Here is an 8925-nt window from a genome sequence, read left to right as displayed (position 1 = left end):
CTGTGTCTCCACACCCCAGGGAGACTCCAGCACTCTTCTAAGAAATCCAGCCCCTCTTTTTGTTTTTTCTTTTTACTTCTGGTGCACCCCAACAGTATTCAGGGCTTACTCTGGTTCCGTGCTGAGGGATCACTCCAGGCGGGGATTGAACCCTGATTCTCTGCATGCGAGGCAAATGCCCTCCCCGCTGGACCTGAAGTCATTCCCTTTTAAATTTTTATTTTATTTTATTTTATAAAGTAGTTCACAATACTTGATTGCATTTAATAATCAAACACCAATTCCACCATCATTACACCTTCCCACCACCATATTTTAGGTGTTTCTATTCTGAATCCCAATCCTTGCCCCAAGGCAGAACTGAAATAATATACTATTTCCCTTAAGGTTGGTTACCTCCTACTTTGAATTCCATCAAGTGTGGTGTGGTACTCTTGGAGTATGGGTAAAGTGTGTCCTATGAAGTGTTGCATGGCCGCAAATGTGGCTGCACAGTCCAGGAAAAGATTCATTCATGGGTGAGGCTCAGCTGGAGCATGTGGAGAATGGCTGTGAGTGTGGAGATGGTTGGGTTCTGGAGGTTTTTGGCTTCCGAGTCTGGGTGCCTTGGGGTGGGAAGGGTTCTCACCCACCCCCCTTTGGGGCACCCCAAGTAAGACAGTCTGGCGCGGGGTCTGGTGATATGGTTATGGCGAGCATCATGCTATGCTCTCTTCCGGGAGAGAAGGACATTCGATCTGGATGGTGGCCGGTGACGAGATTATCTGGCACCAGTCAGAGGCGGCTTATGGGGCAGAGGATCTCTGTTCCCAGATCTGTTGAACCCAGAGTTCTCGAAATCACTCCCCTTTTACCTGCACTTCCTGCAAGAAGCAGCAGGTGCCCAGGACTGCTCTAGACCTCTCAGTGCCTCTTTCTCTACTGCTCGGCTCTCTTGCTGCGAGAAGTCTCAGCCCCTCCTCCTCAACCCTGCTTGCCCAACCTCATCCAAGAGAACTGAAGGGTTCCTTCCCTAATTGCCTGACTCACCCTTGCTTGACTGTTCGGTGCACCCCCCCCCCCCCCCCCTTAATCAGCTCTTCATTTCTCCTGTGTCTAGAATCTCCATCTGGTTGGTACTTGATGGAAATATTTCTTTATTTTTAAAAAATTTTTGTGGCTATCACAAAAAAAAATAGCCACAAAAAATCGCCTATCTTCGAAAACTCTTGAGCTAATTCACCAGCGTGGTTTGGCACATGCTGCAGGCAACCGCAAGCTAACGTCTGAGCTCGCAAAGCAGTGCAGAGATGCGATCAAGGAAGACCTCAAAGAGAGAAGAGCAGAAGTACTGGTAGATGCGGCAGAAGCCGGGAAAAGTATTCGTAACGCCCGCCTGTCCTTCACCAACTACAAGACCAAGATGACTGCCCTCCGACGTCCTGATGGATCCATCACATCCTCCAGAACGGCAATGGAGAAGATTATCCATGACTTCTACTCAAATCTCTTCGATAGCCATGTCCGCTTGCCGACATACCAAATTCCACAGGATGGATATGTCGTTCCCAACGTTCTCCCTTCCGAAATCTGACACGCCATTAGGTCGGTAAAGAAACAAACAGCACCCGGCCCAGACAAGGTCAGACCTGAACACCTGAAGAACCTGCCGTCAGTACTCATCAATACACTGGCTCGGCTCTTCACTCGTTACCTGTCTGAATGCAAGGTTCCGTCCCAATGGAAAACCAGCAGGACCGTACTACTGTTCAAGAAGGGAGACATCCATGACATTGGCAACTATCGCCCGATCTGCCTATTGTCTGTCATCTACAAGTTGTTCACTCGAGTCATCCTAAATAGGATTGGCAGAACACTAGATGAAAGACAACCATGCGAGCAAGCCGGGTTCCGCAAAGGATTCAGCACCATCGACCATATCCACACGATAACCAAGCTCATTGAGGTTTCTCGGGAGTTCAAGATGCCGCTCTGTTTAACGTTCATTGATTTAAAGAAGGCCTTTGATTCTGTTGAGACATAAGCGGTCATTGAAGCCCTAGCCAATCAGGGCATTCAAGCCCAATACAACAGGATCCTCCATGAGCTGTATTGCGGATTCACTACCAGGATCTCACCATTCTACAAAGAAGTGATCGTTGATGTCAAGAGAGGGGTGCGGCAGGGTGATACCATTTCACCAAAACTCTTCAGTGCCACCCTCGAAAACATCATGCGACGACTAGAATGGGAAGGAATGGGAGTGAAGATAGATGGTCGGCAACTACACCACCTCCGCTTTGCTGATGACATTGTTTTAATAACACCAAACATCAGCCAAGTGGCACAAATGCTGGCCGACTTTGACCGTGAGTGTGGAAAGGTAGGACTACAGCTGAATCTTACGAAAACAATGTTCATGAGAAACAGTCTCGTTCCTGATGCCCCATTCGCTCTCAACGGAATGACCATCTCCGAATGCAACAGCTATGTGTACCTAGGTCGAGAAGTCAACATGACAAATGACCTGGCACCCGAGCTGCGCAGGAGGAAGAGAGCGGCTTGGAACGCCTTCAAGAACGTCGAAGAAATAGCTAAGAGGACAAAGAACCTCCAGCTCCGGGCACATCTCTTTGATTCCACTGTTCTTCCTGCATTAACATATGCCTCAGAGACCTGGGCCCTACGCAAACAAGATGAGAACGCTATTCAGGTCTCCCAAAGAAGAATAGAAAGAGCTATGCTTGGAATATCACGTTTCACTCAAATGAGAGAACGAATCCGGAGTTCTGACATCCGTCGACGATCAAGGATCAGGGACGCTGTCTCATTTGCCAAGGTGTCAAAAATCAGATGGGCTGGTCACGTAATGAGATTTAAAGACGATCGCTGGACTAGAGCTGTTACTGACTGGATTCCACGGGATGTCAAAAGACCGCGTGGCCGCCCACCTACCAGATGGTCAGACTTCTTCGTGAAGATCATGAACGATCGGTTTGAGGCTCTTCATGTTCCCAGAGCGAACAGATGCCATTGGGCTACAGTAGCACATGACAGGGACAAATGGAGACGTTACTGGCGCCCGCTTGAGCAAATCGATGACTAATGGGAAGTTAAGTGATTAAGTGATTAAAAATTTTTATGATTTAGAGATTGAACCAAGGAATTGTATCATCTTTCAGTTCAACGTTTAAAAAGTTTAAAAACGAATCAGCACATTTGTGGTATATAAAAAAATTATGTAGTAGAAGACTAATATCCAAGGCCAGGGAAAACAGGACTGGGCAATGGTTGGAATTTACCACAAGTGTGTGGGGGGCAGAGGGTGGATAAGATGGAGGAGGAATCATGACAGTAATAGTTAGAATGATCAAGCTGGACAGAACTGAGTGTTAAAAACAGGTAAAGGGATATTCCTGATAACCTTTCAGTATCTATATTGCAAACCACAATACCCAAAAGGTGTGTGTGTGTGTGAGAGAGAGAGAGAGAGACAGAGAGACAGACAGAGAGAGAGAGACAGAGAGAGAGAGAAGAAAAGCGTCTGCCGTAGAGGCAGGCGGGGTGGGGATGGGGGGGTGATGGGAGGGAACCTGGGGTCACTGGTGCTGGGAAATATACACTGGTGGAGGGATGGGCGTTGGAGTACTGTATGACTGAAACACAATAATGAAAGCTTTTAAGGGTCTATCTCACAGTGATTAATTTAAAAAAAATCATAAAAAATAAAGGAAATGATAAAATAAAAATAAAGCTTGAATGAAACACTAAAAGAAAAAAAACCCCAACGAATCAGCAGGGGGCAGCAGAGCCTTCTTGGGAAACCAATCTTTCTAGCTGATTTAAGCCCGAGACACCAGCAGGTGGCACTCGCTCCCCGCCGTTCAATTTTCCCGGAGGGAACCTGAAACAGGTGTTTCTCTCCCAGGACCCGGAAATTTTTGCTGTGCACAGGTCCTTAATAACAATGACACCCACATCCTTACGCAGTCTTAATCTAGTCCTTGCATTCAAAGACTCCCCTTTGGGCTGGAGAGGCCTCTCTCTCTCCCACAAGCTCTGCTGGGAGTAACCCCTGACTACAGAGCTCCGAGAAGCACCTGAGAACCTCCAGGTGTATCCCCCAAACTGAAAACACTGCGAACACCCTGCAAAACGAAAACGAAAACCAAAGACTCACTTCACCAAATGCTCAAACGGCTCAAAAGATCTCTATGCCTCCTGGAGGGAGACACACTAGTGCATCCTCCAGGTAGTGCTGCCTTAGGCCTGAGCAATGCTGGTTTAGGGCTGGTTAAAATGTTGCCTTATTTGAGTAAAGGGGTGGGGGGGGGCTTGAGGTGGGGGGGGGGTGGGCGGGAGGGGTCACCCAGATGCTGACAGTGTTTAGGAACCCGAACATTACAGTTATTCCAGGCTTTTGCTGTTCTGAGGATAAGGTTTGGTAGAATGGGGACCTACCCAGTTCACGCCAAACACTGGGAATCAGAATTTACTTTTACTGAATGTGTTTTACAGAGTTTAAAAATGTTATGTTTTTAAATTGAACCATAGATTCACAGTTACAAGTTGTTCATTATTGGGTTTCAATGTTCCAACACCCATCCCTTCACCAGTATATATTTCCTAACAACCCCCCACCCCCATGGTGCTCTCTCTCTCTCTCATTTTGGACATCATAGTTTGCAATACAGGTACTGAAAGGTTAGCATGTCTATCCCTTTACCTACTTTCAAAATTCCATTCCTGTCTAGAATGATAATTTCTAGCTATTATTGTCATATGGTCCTGTCCCTATCCTAACTGCCCTTCACTCCACACACACTTGTGGCCAGCTTCCAACTGTGGGCCACTCTTCCTAGTCCCTGTTTTTCCTGGCCTTGGATATTAGTCTCATACTGTGTATATATATATATATATATATATATATATATATATATATCACAAATGAGTACAATTCTATGTCTGTTTCTCTAATTCTGACTCATTTCACTCAGCATGATATTCTCCATCTACATCCATTAATAACCAAATTCCATGGCTTTATTTTTTCTAATAGCTGCATAGTAAGTATTCCATTGCATAGATGTACCATAGTTTCTTTATCCGTCGTCTGTTCTTGGGCATTCGTGTTGTTTCCAGATTCTGGCTATTGTGAATTGTGCTGGAATGGACATAGGAGTGCAGATGGCATTTCTGCTGTGTGTTTTTGGACCCCCAGGGTATATTCCTAGAAATGGTATTGCTAGGTCAAATGGGAGTTCAATTTCTAGTGTTTTGAAGATTGTCTATAGTATTTTCCCAAAAGGGTGGAACAGTCGGCATTCCAACCACCAATGGAGAACAGTCTCTTCTTGCCACATCCATGCCAGTTCTTGTTCTTTTGGTTGTGTGTGAGTCTCTTTAATTCCGATAAAGATAATATGACAGTTTTACACATTATGAGGCTGAAGAATGTTGCTTTCAATGCATTAACTTGGTCTCATAGCAAGAACAGTGTGGGGCTGGAAAGAGACCACAGAGGTTCAAGTGCTTGCCTTGCGTACTGTTAACCTGGGTTCATCCCAGTGGCCTTGGCCCCACCTTGACCCCAGAATACAGAGCCCTGAGTTACTCCTGAGCACTTCAAGGTGTGAAGCCCAGAACCAAGAATGGGGGAGGGATGAGTGCTGATGGAAAGTTTTTAATTCTTTTTTGTTTTTTGTTTCACACCAGCAATGTTCAGGGGTTACTCCTGGCTCTGCACTTAGGAATTACTCCTGGTGGTGCTAAGAGGACCATATGGGATGCTGGGGATTGAACCCAGGTCACAGCGTGCAAGGAAAATTCCCTACCTGCTGTACTATCACTCCATCCTGAAAAGTTTCAACTTTAAAGAACATTGCTTTTTTTTTGTTTTGTTTTTGTTTTGAGGCTGTACCTGACTGTGCTCAGGCTGAGCTCATGGTTCTGTGCTCAGGGATTACTTCTGGTAAGGTTTGGGGAACCATATAGGTTGCCAGGGATTAAACCCAGGTTAGCTATGTGCAAGGCAAGTGCCCTACCTATTGTACTATTGCTCCGGCCCCTAAAGAATATTGCTTTTACTTTTGTTCATTTTTATTGAAATATATGTGGTTAATGTGAAAATCAACTGCATAGAATGAATATTTGGATTCCAATCTGTTTAGCTGTGATTTTTTCAGGTTTGTTTGATAAATCTGCCTTCAGAGAATGGATAGAAATATTTCTGCCAAGCTAATTGAAATCATTAAAACAAAACAAAACACAAAACAGTGCTGGAGTTGGAGCGGCAGTACAGCAGGCAGGGCACTTGCCTTGCATGTGGCCAGCCTGGGTTTGATCCCCGGAACCACATACTCTGAGTATGGCTAAGAGTGATCCCTGAGCACAGAACCAGGGGTAAGATACAAGCACTGTTGTCTGTGGCACCAAAACAAGGAACAAAAACTGTTTGCAAGAAATCCATGAGGATGTAAGCCGGGGTTTTCTAGGTCCAGAGCTAAAGTATAGAACGTAATATGAAGGCTTCTGTTGATATAAGTTTGGTTTTTTTTTTCCTTTTTTCTCAAAGACATTCTCAATTTGAGTTTGTTGTTTATACTGCATTTCCTTCCTTCCTTCCTTCCTTCCTTCCTTCCTTCCTTCCTTCCTTCCTTCCTTCCTTCTTTCTTTCTCTTTTTGGTCACACCCAGTGATGCTCAGGGGTTACTCCTGACTCTGCACTCAGGAATTACTCCTGGACCGTATGGGATGCTGGAGATCAAACCAGGGTCCACTGCGTGAAAGGCAAATGTCCAACCCACTGTACTATTGCTCTGGCCCCAATACCGCGTTTTTCTTGTATCTTGTAATTGTTCTTTTAAAAACTTTGATTGTGTCCTTGCTTTTGTTAGAAATTTCTTCTGATTACCAAACTGATGTAATGGAAGAATACAGTCGAGAGGCCTGGAGACTGGGCTTCCGTCCTTCAGAGTCCCGCAGCTTCCTGGCAGTTCCTGGTTCCTGTTCTCCCTTCCTCTGGAGAAGAACCGGAAGCCCAGTTCAGTGACTGCACGAGCGCCCAGCCCAGTGGCTGTGGCTCCGGTCACCAGAGCATCTACCAGAAATCATCGACGCGACCTGGAGGTCTTAGAGGGAAAGGAAAGCCTGCCTTTGGCTTGCTCCTTTTTAGTGTCTGTGATATGTCTAGAGGAGTAGATGGTCTTGGGCAGTCTAGGTGGGAGGAACACTCTGGAGCTGGCAGAGAAAGTATCTGCTGAAAATCTTTTGATCGAGTGATTGCTGGGGATCAAAGAGATGGTATGGGTCAAAGTGCTTTCCTCAGCACCACATATGATGTCCTGAGCTCTGCAAGTGGAGAACAGAGCCAGAAGTAAACCATGGACACTGCCAGTGATAGCTCACCTTACCCCCAGGACTTAATTTCTGTGGTCCTGCTACTCAATTTTTTTTTTTTTGCCTATATTGTGATGGCCCTTCCTTTTTTTCCTTTCTTCCTTTACATTTTTCACTTCTGGTCTTCAAATACTGTGACTTGGATCATCTTAATCCGCTGAACTCAGTGATAGACCACGATCTCTCAGTGAGTCAAATCTCTCTCTCTCTCTATCTTCCCCAAATGGAAATTACATCACAGTGCCTCAAATGTTCACATTTTCTTCAACCACACTTTAAGAAAATCCATATTCATTCCTGTGTCCTGAGTGTATTATCTCCTTTTAGTAGAGAAGTAGGAGACTCTCTACTTCTATTATATAGATTTACTTGGACCGTGCCTGGGAGCCCTCTTAGTTCGTTTGATTTTTTTGTTTTGTTTGTTTGTTTGGATGCACATGGGGTTACTCCTGGCTTTGCATTCAGGAATTACTCCTGGTGAAGGAATTACTCCTAGCGGTACTTGGGGGATCATATGGGATGCTGGGAATTGAACTCGGGTTGGCTGAGCGCAAAATCCAGCTCCCAGACGAGACCAGTGCAGTCTCCTGCCCCTGCGCCTGGCTGTTCCTTGCCGGGGTCCCTTGGAGGGGAGCGGGTTGAGCTTTCCTCCCCGCCCCGACCAGGGCTCCGGCAGCGGAAGACCTCCAGGACTAGCCACCACCATGCCGAGACCACTCTCCGCACACATGAAGGTACTGGCAGAGGGACAAAGCCACCCGGGTTCCGGGGCCGAGATCTTCAAGCCTACTCGAATTGGAGTCGAGCATCCTCCACCCAGATCCTCCAAATTCCAGTAGGCGGGGGTCACACCCACCACCTGGCCCCCTGGCGCAGTGTAATCCCATCAGCGGCCAAGACTCAGAGACTATAAAATCCAGCTCCTGGAACCACGCAGCCGCATTTGCGGCCGCGCGACATCTTATCAGGACATCTTTTTATGACATCTTATTATCTCATTCCTACTTTGGACAAACTTGCAGGCTATCGAATGTAGCCTGCCCACAGGGCAGAGTCTGGCAAACTCCCCATGGCGTACCAAATATGCCAAATACCAGTAACAATGATGGGTCTCATTCTCCTAAAGAGCCTTGAATATAATCTCAGGTCAAGGATGAAAGAGACGTTACTGGGGCCTGCTCGAGGCAATCGACGAATAACAGGATGATGAGTGAATCAATGAATGGCTGAGCGCAAGGCAAATGCCCTACTTGCTGTGCTATTGCTCCAGCCCCACCCTCTTAGTTTTATCATCCTTTTCCTCTGATGAAATATTGCCCATGTTTTCTTTCTTTCTTTTTTTTTAAAAGCAGAGTTTGCTTTATTTATCAAAAACATGGGGAACTCATAAAAAGACTTTCTGAATCTTTTCACTAAAGGTAAAGGTAAAGGTCCTCCCGTTGTTCATCGAGTGGGCCCAGTAACGTCTCCATTGGAGACTTTGTTGTTACTGTGTCTGGCATATCGAATACATCACGGGGAGCTTGCCAGGCTCTGCCATGCAGGCGA

Source organism: Sorex fumeus, unplaced genomic scaffold (assembly GCF_029834395.1).
Source record: "Sorex fumeus unplaced genomic scaffold, SorFum_2.1 ptg000003l, whole genome shotgun sequence".
NCBI lineage: Eukaryota > Metazoa > Chordata > Mammalia > Eulipotyphla > Soricidae > Sorex > Sorex fumeus.
Note: the sequence above shows the minus strand (reverse complement) of the source record.